Here is a 13,923-nt window from a genome sequence, read left to right as displayed (position 1 = left end):
ACTTAATACTAATCAGCACATAATCATATTCTTCCAGAAGACAGAAGCAGAGATAGTACTTCTCAACTCATTCTAGGAGATCAGCATTACTCTAATACTAAAACCACCTACCGAAGACCTATTTAACAGTAGTTTCTTTTACCCAGTACATGTCCAGCTATCAAGAAAAAAATACAAGGCATATTAAAAGATAAAAAACACATTTTAAAGCAACAGAGCAAGTATCAGAACCAGATTCAGCTACGGCAATGATATGGGGATTATCGGACCAAGAATTTAAAACTACGATTAATATGCCGAGGGCTTTAAATGAATAAAGTGGACAGCATACAAGAACAGATAGGCAATGCAAGAAAAGAGATGGAAATTCTAAAAAAGAACTTAAAAAATGCAAGAGATCAAAAACAACAGAAATGAAGAATGCCTTTGATCGACTTTTTAGTAAAAAAGACACAGCTAAGGAAATAATCTCTGAGCTTAAGGAAATCTCATTCAAAATCTTTAAAACTGAAAAAAACAACAACAGAAAAAGGACTGACAAAAGTAGAATAGAGTATCTATGAACTGAAACAACTACAAATGGTATAATAAACATGGAATGGAAGTATCAGGAGGAGAGGAAAGAACAAAAGAAATATTTGACACAATAATGACCGAGAATTTCCCCCAAATTAGTATCAGACACCAAACTGGCAGGCCACGGCTCACTAATGCAGGGCTCCATAACAACTGTTGCAGCACTAACTGAGTGGTTAAGTTAAATATTAAAAGCTGAAAAAAGTCAGTGCCCTTATACAAAGGCTGGAATGTAACAAAAGCCCACCAAGAGTTTTGCCTGGGCCTTAAAACATAACAGAGAAACTCCCCAGGCCTCCACAAACAAGTTTATTGGAGATCTGAAGGAACGCCCCAAACCTCCCTGAGCAGGAGAAAAGATAAGGGTAATCACTCCAGCACCTGGATTAAGTAAATTTACTGAGACTCCAGAGGAAGATCTTCAAGACTCGGACCTTAGTTAGAGATTGAAAGAAGTTAATCGCTTATGTCTTCAGATAAATACACACTTACATGTAGACATATAGCTTAAAAGGTATATAATATCTGGAAAACTTTGTAATTTTGAGTTGGTCTGGCAATAATTTCTAGGCCTTCTCCCTGTAACCGGTTACAAAAATAAAAATTCTCTTCCTCCCCAGTTCATCTGCCATCTCGTTATTGGGCCACGAGAAATAGCAGCCCAACCCTCAGTTTGGTCTGGGAACAAAACCACAGGAAGCCTCAGAGAACACCAAGCTGGACAAAGGCCAAAAAAATCCCACTAAACCTAGGGATATTCATTTTCAAACAATAGAAAATCAGAAATAAAGGAAAAACAATCCTAAAAGACAGGGGGAAAAACACTGTACTTACACATGAATAAAGATAAGAATGATAACCACACATGCCAGAAGAAAGTGAAGTGAAATATTTGAAGTGTTGAGAGAGAAAACCACCAAACTAGAAACTCTGAACCTTGCAAAATCATCCTTCAAAAGTGAAGAGATGAAATAAAGATTTTTTTCAGAATACTAACGAAATTTATTGTCAGGAGACCTGCTTTCCAAGAAATGTTAAATGAAATTCTTTAGCAAAAAGGAAAATTATATAGGTCAGAAACTTGGATCTACATAAAGGAAGAACACTAAAGAATGAATAAGTGAATGTAAAATTAAAACATTTTAAAAATTGATTTAGCAGGTAAAATTTTGTTTAAAATAGCAACAATGCATTTGATTATGTATGCTAATGTAAATATATATGAGATTACATATATTTCTGTATAAGTTAAATGAGTAACAGCAATGATACAAGGAATGGAAGGGAGAAACAGGATTATCTCATAGTAAGATACACTACCTGTGAAGAGGTATATAGTGTTTTTTAAAGCAGATTTGAGGTAGCTGTAAATATACATTTACAATCTAGGACATTCTAGGACAACCACTAAGCAAAGTAAAAAAGTACAACTGATATGCTAAGAAAGAGAAAATGGAAATCATATAAAATGCTCAAATAAAACCACAAAAGCAGAAAAAGAGTGAAAGACATAACTAGAAACAAAAAACAAGGGTAACAAATAGAAATCAGTAATTGGAATTCAGTGGTCACAGAAAGTCCTCAGGTAAAGAAACACAGGTTCTGACATGTAGAAGTTGGGCCTGCATACAATGCAGGGGTGACGGTAAGGGCAGGAAACAGAAGAGGTCAGCTATAAAATACCTTTATATTTGTCAACATAATCACTCTACACCTTTACATTTAGTCCCACAATTCCTTGAAAGTACGCAGTATGTCCCACAATGCAAATCATTTTGCTTATACAATGTATTCCTTCACTGATTTTAATTTAATTGACTGAAATATTCAGTTCAATATTCTAAATAAATCAGCATTTTGGCAAAAAATAAAGACTAAAAGAGATTGTCAAAGTGGATCACAAAAACAAGAACCAACTGGATGTGGTTTACAAGAAATCTACTTTAAATAAAAACACAGATTAAAAGTAAATAGATGGAGAAATATATATCATATTAACACCAATTAAAAGAAAGAAGAGTTGGCCAGGCATGGTGGCTCATACCTGTAATCCCAGCACTTTGGGAGGCCAAGGCAGGCAGATCACATGAGGACAAGAGTTCAAGACCAGCCTGGCCAACATAGCGAAACCCCATCTCTACTAAAAACACAAAAATTAGCCAGGCATGGTGGTGCATGTCCTGGTAGACAGAGGTTACAGTGAGCTGAGACCGCACCCCTGCGCTCCAGCCTGGGCCACAGAGCGAGACTCTGTCTCAAAAAAAGAAAGTGGAGTTATCTGTAATAATTTCAGACACAGCAGATAAGGCAAGTTATCAAGGGTAACTTTTATCAAGGATAAAAATAAGGATAAAAAGGTCATAAAAATAAGGATAAAAAGACATAATAATGCTTAGCGTGCATAAGCCTAACAACAAAGTGTCTATGTAGGCAAAAACTGACAGAATTGCAAGGAGAAATAAATGAAGTCACTATTACAGTTGGACACTTCAACGCCTATCAGAAATGGACAGATCAAGCAGGGAGAAAACCAGTAAGGACATAATTGAACTCAACATCAATCAACTGAATATAATGAATATCCACAGATTATGTCACAGAAGAAATAACAGAACACACATTTTTACACTCACATCAGATATTCATCAAGATAGACCACATTCTGGACCATAAAACAAAACTTAACACATTCAAAAGAACAAGTCATAAAATGTCTCCTCTCCGGCCACAATAAAATTAAATTACAAATCAATAACAGAAATATAATCGAAAAAAAAAAAAACCCCAAATACTTGGGAGATTAAATAACACACTTCTAATAACACATAGGTCAAAAAAGAGATCTCAAGATAAATTTTAAAATATTTTGAGCTAAATGAAAATAAAGGCACAACTTATCAAAATCTGTGGGATGAAGTGAAAGCAGTGCTTAGAGGGAAATTCGTAGCATTGAATGTATTTACCAAAAAAGACAAAAGATCTAAAATCACCTAATCAATCACCTTAAAAAAACAGAAAAAGAAGCAGCGAATTAAATCTAAAGTTAGCAGAAGAATAAAAATAAGAGCAGATATCAATGTAACTGAAAACAGGAAATCAACAGAGAAAAATCAATGATAAAAACCAAAAGCTTGTTCTTTGAAAAGATCAATTAAACCATAAACCTCTAGCCAACCAGACTAGCAAAAAGAGAAGAGGACACAAACTCCTAATATCAGAAATCAAAGAAAGAAATCACTACAAATCTCATGAAAATTAAAAGGACAATAAAATAATACTGGCCAGGCACAGTATACTGGCTCACATCTGTAATCCCACCACTTTGGGAGGCCAAGGCAGGCAGGTCACTTGAGGACAGGAGTTCAAGACCAGCCTGGCCAACATGGTGAAACCCCATCTCCACTAAAAATATAAAAATTAGCCAGGTGTGGTGACAGGCGCCTGTAATCCCAGCAACTCAGGCGGCTGAGGGACCAGAATCGCCTGGATCCGGGAGGCAGAGGTTGCAGTGAGCCAAGATGGCACCACTACACTCTAGCCTGGGTAATAGCAAGGCTCTGTCTCAAAAAAATTAAATTAAAAAAAGAATGCTATGAACATTTCTAATGCTACAAATTTTATTACCTAGATAAAATGAACCACTTTCCTGAAAGCCACAAACTACCAATAACTCACAGAAGAAACAATATAAATAGGCCTGTATTAAAAGAAACTGAACCAGTAATAACCTTTCAAAACAGAAAACACCAGGACCAGATGGGTTCGCTGGTGAATTTTATAAAACACTTAGGAAAGAAATTATACCCATTCTCTATCATCTCCTACACAAGATAGAAGCAGAAGGAATCCTTCCCAAGTCATTCGGTAGAGGCCAACATCAGAGTATTCCAAAACTCGACAGAGACATAATAAGAAAACTACAGACCAACATGTTTTATGAACACAGGTGCAAAACCCTCAACAAAACATTAGCAAAACAAACCCAACAATGTATAAAAAGAATCACATACTATGATCAAGTGGGATTTATCCCAGATGTAAATTACTGGTCCAACGTTTGAAAATCATTAATAAAATCCATCACATCAACAAACTAAGGAAGAAAAATCACACAACCATATCAACAGATGCAGACAAAGCATATGAAAAAAAATCCCACACCCATTCACGATTTTAAAAATTCTCATTCCTCAACTTGACAAGGAATATCCAGAAAAAACCTACAGCTAACATCATACTTAAATGGTATGAAACTAGAAGCTTTTCTGCTAAGATCAGGAGCGAGACAAGGAGATTTCCTCTCACCACTCCTTTTCAGCATTGTATTGCAAGTCCTAATGGATTCATTAAGACAAGAAAAGGGAAAAAGGCATGCTGATGAGAACAGAAGAAATAAAACCATCTGTTTTTCTCAGATGACATAGCTGTCTACATGAAGAATTCAAAATAATCAATGAAAAAAAACCTCTGGAACTAATAAGCAATTATAGCAAGGTTGCATGATACAAGGTTAATATACAAAATTCAACTGCTTTCCTATACACCAGCAATGAACAAGTGGAATTTTAAATTAAAAACAGTGTCATTTACATTACACTCCCAAAAAACAGAATACTTAGGTATGAATTTAACAAAATATATATGAGATTTCTACGAGGAAAACTACAAAGCTCTGATGAAACAAATCAAAGACCTAAATAACTGGAGAGGTATTATTCCTATCTATACAGGAAGACTCAACATTGGCAAGATGTCAGTGCTTCCCAACTAGACCTATATATTTAATGCAATTACAACCCCAGAAAGTTATTTTCTATCACCAAGATGATTCTAAAATTTATATGGAGAGGCAAAAGATCCAAAATAGCCAACAAAATACTGAAGGAAAAGAACAAAGTTAGAGGACTGACTCTACCCAACTTCAAGTTTTATTGTAAGCAAGACAGCGTGGTACTGGCAAAAGAACAGACATACAGATCAATGAAACAGAATAGAGAGCCCAGAAATAGACCTCATAAATCTAGTACAATGATCTTTGACAAAGAAATGGATAAAATACAACGGTGCAAAGGTACTGTTTTCAATAAACAGTGCTGGAGTTCAACAAAGTATTAACAAAATTCAACAGCACATTAAAAGGATCATTCAATATGAACATAAAGGATTTACCTCAGGGATACAAGGATGGTTCAACATACACAAATCTATGAATGTGAATCACGTTAACAGAACGAAGGACAAAAACGTATGATTGTCTCAATAGATGCAGAAAAAGCACGAGACAAATTTCAACATCCTTTCATAAAAACTCAACAAATCAGGTATAGAAAGAATTTACCTCAACACAATAAAGGCCATATATGAGAAGCCAATAGCTAGCATCATACTAAACAGTGAAAAGTTGAAAGCTTTTCTTCTAAGATCAGAAACAAGACAAGGATGCCCACTCTTGCCATCTTCACTCGACATGGTGTTGGAAGTCCTAGCCAGAGTAATTAGGCAAGAGAAAGAAATAAAAGGCATCTAAATTAAAAAGGAAGAAATGAAATTGTCCCTGACTGCAGAACACATGATTTTACATAGAAAAAACTCTCTTAAAGACTCTGCCAATAAACTGTTAGAAATAATATATGGATTCAGCAAAGTTGCAGGATATAAAATCAATAAACAAAAATGTGTAGCATTTCCATATACTAACAACAAACTATCTGAAAAAGAAATTAAGAAAACAATCCCAGGCCGGGCGCGGTGGCTCAAGCCTGTAATCCCAGCACTTTGGGAGGCTGAGACGGGCGGATCACGAGGTCAGGAGATTGAGACCATCCTGGCTAACACAGTGAAACCCCATCTCTACTAAAAAATACAAAAAACTAGCCGGGCGAAGTGGCGGGCGCCTGTGGTCCCAGCTACTCAGGAGGCTGAGGCAGGAGAATGGCGTAAACCCGGGAGGCGGAGCTTGCAGTGAGCTGAGATCCGGCCACTGCACTCCAGCCTGGGCGACAGAGCCAGACTCAGTCTCAAAAAAAAAAAAAAAAAAAAAAAAAAGAAAACAATCCCATTTACGATGGTTACAAAAATAAAATAAAATACTTAGGAGTTAATTTAGCCAAAGAGGCGAAAGACCTGTACATTAAAAACTATATAAAACACAGATGAAATAAACTGAAATAAATGAATAGAAATATATTCTTATGTTCACGAATTAGAAGAACAGTATCAAAATGTTCATACTAACCAAAGCAATCTACAGATTCAATGCAACCTCTATCAAAATTCCAATGATATTTCTCACAGAAATTTTTTAAAATCCTAAAATTCATACAGACCCACTAAAGACCCCAAATAGCCAATGCAATCTTGAGCAAAAATGAACAGAGGAGGCTTCACACTGACTGATTTCAAAATACAACTGACCCTTAAATGACACAGGCATCAGGGGAGCCAATCCCCTATGCAGTCAAAAAGCTGCATATAACTTTTAACTTCCCTACAGCCTAACTACAAATAGGCTACTATTGACTGGAAGTCTTAGCAATGACACAAACACTAAATTAATACATTTTGCATGATATATATATTATATGCTGTATTCTTACAATAAAGTAAGCTACAAAAAAAAATGTTATTTAGAAAATCGTAAGGAAGAGAAAATATAGTTACAATTCATAAAGTGGAAGTGGATCATCATAAGGGCCTTCATCTTCTCGTCTTCAAGTTGAGTAAGCTGAGGAGGAGGGAAGAGGAAGGGTTGGTCTTGCTGTCTCAGAAGTGGTAAAGGCAGGGGAAAATCTGCATTTAAGTGGACCCAAGCAGTTCAAGACTTGTTCAAGGGTCAACTGTATGCTACACACTATAGTAATCAAAACAGCAAGGTCTTCGGCATGAAAACAAACACATAGAGCAATGAAACAGAATAAACAGCCCAGAAGTAAATCCACACATTTATGATTAATTGATTTTTCTACAAAGGTGCCAAGAACACACAACAGGGGAAGAACAGTCTGTTCAATAAATGGGGCTCAAAAAATTAGATATCCACGTCCACAAGAAAGAAACTGAACTCTTATTCCACACCATAAACAAAAATTAATTCAATATGGATTAGAGACTGAAACGTAAGACCTGAAACTGTAAAACATAGGGAAAAAGCTTCCTGACACTGGTCTAGGCAATGATTTTTTGGATGGGACCCCAAAAGCACAGGCAACAAAAGCAGGTAGACAAATGGGGTTACATCAAACTTTTTAAAAAGCACAGCAGAGGAATCGAAAGAGTGAAGAGAATTTATGCAATGGAAGAAAATATTTGCAAACCGTACATCAGATAAGGGGATACTATCCAAAATATATAAGGAACTCAAAAATAACTCAACAGTAAGAAAACAATCTGATTTTAAAATAGGGAAAGAACTTAAAGAGACATTTCTCAAAAGACGACATAAAATGGCCAATAGGTATATGAAAAAATGCTCACCATCACTCATCACCAGGGAAATACAAATTGAAGCCATAATAAGGTATTACCTCATACCTGTTGGAATGACAATCATCAAAAAGATGAAAGATGGCATGTTGGTGAGGATGCTGAGAAAAGGAAACCCTTGCACATTGCTGGTGGGAATGTAATTTATTATAGTCAGTATGAAAAATAGTATGGAGGCTCCACAAAAACTAAAAGAATTACCATATGATCCAGCAATCCCACTACTGGGCACATAACCAAAGGAAAGGAAGTCAGTATGTCAAAGAGATATTTGCATTCCCAGGTTCACTGTAACATTATTCACAATAGCCAAGATATGGAATCAACCCAAGTGTCCATCTCAGATGAATGGATCAAAAAAGTGTGGTACAGACCAATGTTCTTAAAAACAGATCAATGTTCTTAAAAATGAAAGAAATCCTATCATTTGCAACAACATGGATGAACCTGGAGGACATTATGTTAAGGAAATAAGGCAGATACAGAAAGACCACATAAACATCTCACTTTTATGTGGAATCTAAAAAAGTCAAACTCATAGATGTAGAGAATATAATGGTTGTTAATAAGTGTGGAGGATTGGGGACAGGAAAGGTTGGATAGATGTTGGTGAAGGGCTTCAAAATTTCAGTTAGGAAGAGTAAGTTCAAGAGATCTATTGTACGACAAGGTGACTATAGTTCATAACAATATATTGTACATTTGAAAACTGTTAAGACAATAGATTAGCCAGGCATGGTGGCTCACACCTGTAATCCCAGCACTTTGGAAGGCTGAGGACAGAGGATCATTTGAGACCAGGAGTTCAAGACTCATCTGGGCAACATAGCAAGACCCTGCCTCTACAAAAAAGCAAAAAATCAGCTGGGCAGCATGGCACTGGCCTGTAGTCCCAGCTACTCGAAAGGCTAAGATGGGAGCTCCAGGCTACGGTGAGCCACGATCACACCACTGCACTCCAGCCTGGGTGACAGAGTAAGACCTTGCCTTAAAAAAAGAAATCCTGCTGAGACTGTAGATTTTAAGTGTGCTTAACACAAAATGATGAGTATATGAGATGATCTGTATATTAATTTGCTTGATTCAGCCATTCCACAATATACACATATTTCAAAACATCATATTGTACACCATAAATATATACAATTTTATTTGCCAATTGAAATATCCGTATTTTAAAAAAAAAAAAAGGTCCAAGCCGGGTGTCATGGCTCATGCCTGAAATCCCAGCACTTTGAGTGGCCAAAGTGGGGGAATCACGATGTCAGGAGATTGAGACCATCCTGGCCAACATGGTGAAACCCGTCTCTACTAAAAATACAAAAATTAGCTAGGCGTGGTGGCACACGCCTGTAATCCCAGCTACTCAGGAGGCTGAGGCAAAAGAATTACTTGAACCAGGGAGTCGGAGGTTGCAGTGAGCCAAGATGGCACCACTGCACTCCAGCCTGGCAAGAAGAGCGAGACTCTGTCTCAAAAAAAGAGGAAGAAGAAGAAGAAAGGTGCAAAGGGGGAAAATGGTGCTGGAACAACTGGACACACACAGACAAAAAAAATAATAAATCTAAACCACAGGTCTTACACCTTTCATTCACAAAAATTAACCCAAAACAAATCACAGTCCTAAATGCAATAAAATAAAAAACTAGGTCAGGCGCACTCGCTCGCGCCTGTAATCCCAGCACTCTGGAAGGCTGAGGTGGGTGGATCACCTGAGGTCAGGAGTTCAAGACCAACCTGATCAACATGGTGAAACTCCATTTCTATTAATACAAAAATCAGGCCGGGGCAGTGGCTCACACCTGTAATCCCAGCACTTGGGGAGGCTGAGGCAGGTGGATCACAAGGTCAGGAGTTCAAGACCAGCCTGGCCAACATGGGGAAACCCCGTCTCTACTAAAAATACAAAAATTAGCTGGGCATGTTGGCACATGTCTGTAATCCCAGCTACTCAGGGGGCTGAGGCAGGAGAACTGCCTGAACCGGGACCCAGGAGGCAGAGGTTGCAGTGAGCCAAGATTGCGCCACTGCACTCCAGCCTCGGGTACAGAACGAGACTCCATCTCAATCAACCAACCAACCAACCAAACAAACAAACAACAACAAAAAATTAGCCAGGCGTGATGGAAGGCATCTGTAATCCCAGCTACTCAGGAGGCTGAGGCAGGAGAATCGCTTGAATCCAGGAGGTGGAGGTTGCAGTGAGCCAAAGATTGTGCCATTGCTCTCCAGCCTGGGCAACAAAAGCAAAACCCTATCCCCACCCCCCCCCAAAAAAAAAAAACTGAAAAACTCCTACAAGGTAATACAGGAGAAACGCTGGAGTTCCTAGGATTGGTAATGATATTTTAGATACAACACCAAAGGCATGATCCATGAAATAACTGGTAAGCTCAACTTTGTTAAAATTAAAACATTCTGCTCTGTGAAAGACACTACCAAGAGAATGAAAAGACAAGCCACAGACTGGGAAGAAATATCTGCAAAATATCTAATGAAAGACTAGTATTCAAAATATATAAAAAACTTAAAACTTAACAAGAAAACAAACAACCTACCTAAAAATGGGCCAAAGACCTTTAAAGACACTTCACTAAAGAAGATATGTAGATGGCAAACAAGCATATGAAGAGGTAATCCATATTATATGTCATCAGGGAAACGCAAACTAAACGAGATACCACTACCTACCTATCAGAATGGCCAAAATCCAAAACCACTGCTAACACCAAATGCTGGCAAGGCTGTGGAATAGGAACTCATATTCATTGCCAGTAGAAAAGGCAAAATGGTACAGCCACTTTGGAAGACAGTTTAGCAGTTTGTTACAAAATTAAACATACTCGGCCAGGTGCGGTGGGTCATGCCTGTAATCCCAGCACTTTGGGAGGCCGAGGCAGGTGGATTACCTGAGGTCAGGAATTCAAGACCAGCCTGAGCAACATGGTGAAACCCTGTCTCTACTAAAAATACAAAAATTAGCCAGGTGTGGTAGGCGCCTGTAATCCCAGCTACTCAGGAGGCTGAGGCAGGAGAATCACTTGAACCTGGGAGGCAGAGGCTGCAGTGAACCAAAATCGTGCCACTGCACTCCAGCCTAGGCAACAGAGCAAGACTCCGTCTCAACAACAGCAACAAAAATTAAACATACTCTTCCATAAGATCAGCAACAATATTCCTTGGTATTCATAAAAAACAACAACAACAACAACAACTGAAAGTGTCTATCTACACAAAATCCTGCCCACAAATGTGTATCGGAGTTTTATCCGTTAACTGTCAAAACTCAGAAGCAACCAAGATGTCTTTCAGCAGGTAAACGGATAAACTACGGTGCATCCAGACAATGGAATATTATTCAACACTAAAATGAAATGAGCTGTGAAGCCATGGAAAGACATGAAGGAACATTAAATACATATTATTAAGTGAAAGAGGCCAATCTCAAAAGGCATACACATTGCATTATTCCAGCTATATGACATTCTGGAAAAGGCAAAACTATAGAGACAGTAAAAAGATCAGTAGTTGTTGGAGGTTGGGGGAAAGGGGGACAAACAGGTAGAGCACAGATTTTTAGAGCAGGGAATCTACTCTGTGTGATATCAAACCCACAGAATGTACAATACTAGGAATAAACTCTAATATAAACCATACACTTTGAATGACAATGATGTGTCAATGTAGGTTCACTAATTATAACAAAGGTACCACTCCATGGGGGATGCTGACAATGCCGGAGGCTATGCATGTGTAGGGGCAGAGAGTATATAAGAAATCTCTGTACTATCTGTTCAATTTTGAGGGGAACCAAAAACTGCTTTAAAAAAATTAAATAAGGTCTTTATAAAAATAGTGAAATAAACTTTTTTCAGACACACACAAACTGAATGAATTCATCACCAACAGGCCAGTCCTGTAAGAAAATGTCAAAGGATGTTCCTTAGATAGAAGGAAACTAACACCAGATGAAATACAGATCTACAAAAAGGAATAAAGACCATCAGAAATAGTAACAATGTGGTACGATATTTTTTTAAACTTTTCTCATTAGAAAAAAAAAGTATTTAAAAGAAACCATTGAGGCCAGGCACAGTGCCTCACACCTGCAATCCTAGTGCCTTGGGAGGCTGAAGCAGGAGGATCACTTGAGGTCAGGAGTTTGAGACCAGCCTGGACAATATAGTAAGACTCTGTGTCTACAAAAAATAATAAAAAATTAGCCAGGCACGGTGGCGCGTGCCTGTAGTCCTAGCTACTTGGGAGGCTGAGGTGGAAGGACCACTTGACCCTGGGAGCTCAAAGCTGCAGTGAACCATGATGGCACCACTGTACTCCAGCCTGGGCAACAGAGGGAGATCCTGTCTCAACAAAGACAGATAATAACAAGTGTTCCAAGAACGTGGAGAAACTGAAACCTTCATACATTGCTAATAAAAATGCAAAATGGTACAGCTTTTGTAGAAAACAGGTTGGCAGTTCCACAAAATATTAAATGTAGATTTACCACATAACCCAGAAATTCCACTCTCAGTACACTGTACTAAGAGTTGTACTTAGCATACTGTATAAGTACATACATAGAAATAAAAGCATACATCCACAAAAAAACTTGTATGTGTTCACAGAAGCATTATTTACAATAGTAAAAAAAGTTAATCCAAATGTCCAACAACCGAATCAATAAACAAAAAGTGGTATATCTGCACAATGGAATATTTAGTGAGAAAAGGGAATGAGGTACCAATACATGTTACAACATGGATCAATCTGTAACACACTCTACTAAGTTAAAGAAACCAATCACAAAAGACCACATATACTGTATGATTCCACTTACATGAAATGTCCAGAATAGGCAAATCTATAGAGACAGAAAGTAGATGAGGGTTGAGGGGTGCTAAGTGGGAAGCAGAGGGAATGGAGAGTGACTGCTAATGGGCATAAGGGTTTTTTTAGCGGGTGACCAAAATGTTCTAAAATTGGTTGTGGTGAAGTTCTGGAACTCTATGAATATACTAAAAACCACTGAATTATACACTTCAAGTGGGTGAATTGTACAGTATGTGAATTAAATATCAATGAAACTGTTTCAAAGCCAATGCTAGCTAACAGAAAGCTGGAGTGACTGTATTATAATGTCAGACAAGTTGGTTTAAGATAAATAATATATCAGAAAGTAGGTAATTTCATAATGATCAAGGAGTCAGTCAATCAAGACGATGTAAGAACCCTAAACGTTTATATATCTATTCAACTAGGAACAGAAGAGAACTTTCTTAACGTCATATGACATTTTGGGCTCAATGAAATTTTAAGTTTTTAAAGAAACTCTTTAAAAAAGTTTTTCTTTAGTATACTGTATAAGTACATACATAGATATAAAAACTTTTTAAAAAGAGAGATAACTTCCCTAATCTCATAAAATATACACATGTATCACTTAACAGGAGTCTGAGAAATACATCAGACGACTTCATCATTGTGTGAACATCACAGATTGTAGTTACACAAACCTAGATGGAAGAGCCTACTACACACCTAGGAGATATGATACAGCCTATTGCTCCTAGGCTACAAACTTGTACAGCATGTTACTGTACTGAACACTGGAGGTACTTTTAACCCAAAGGTAAAAATCTGCATATCAAAATATAGAAAAGGTACAGTAAAAATATGGTAATTATAATCTTATGGGACCACATCATATATATGGCCCATAGCTAATGGAAACATAGTTATGTAGTACATGACTGTATATGAAAAACCTGTAATTAACATCATAAGTAATGAAAGACCCACTACTTTTCACCTAAGGTCAGGAATAAAACAGATAGGTCTGTTTTTACTATTTTCATTCAACAC

The 13,923-nt window shown here is 37.4% G+C and overlaps 1 protein-coding gene across 1 annotated transcript in view; it reads right to left on the bottom strand.

Moving 5' to 3' along the window:
- LOC105470281 (karyopherin subunit alpha 1) overlaps positions 1-13,923 on the bottom strand; it is a 90,204-nt gene that overhangs the window by 44,150 nt on the left and 32,131 nt on the right. The gene's annotated exons all lie outside the window — the stretch shown is intronic.

Source organism: Macaca nemestrina, chromosome 2 (assembly GCF_043159975.1).
Source record: "Macaca nemestrina isolate mMacNem1 chromosome 2, mMacNem.hap1, whole genome shotgun sequence".
NCBI lineage: Eukaryota > Metazoa > Chordata > Mammalia > Primates > Cercopithecidae > Macaca > Macaca nemestrina.
Note: the sequence above shows the minus strand (reverse complement) of the source record. Positions and strands in the feature narration are given on the sequence as shown.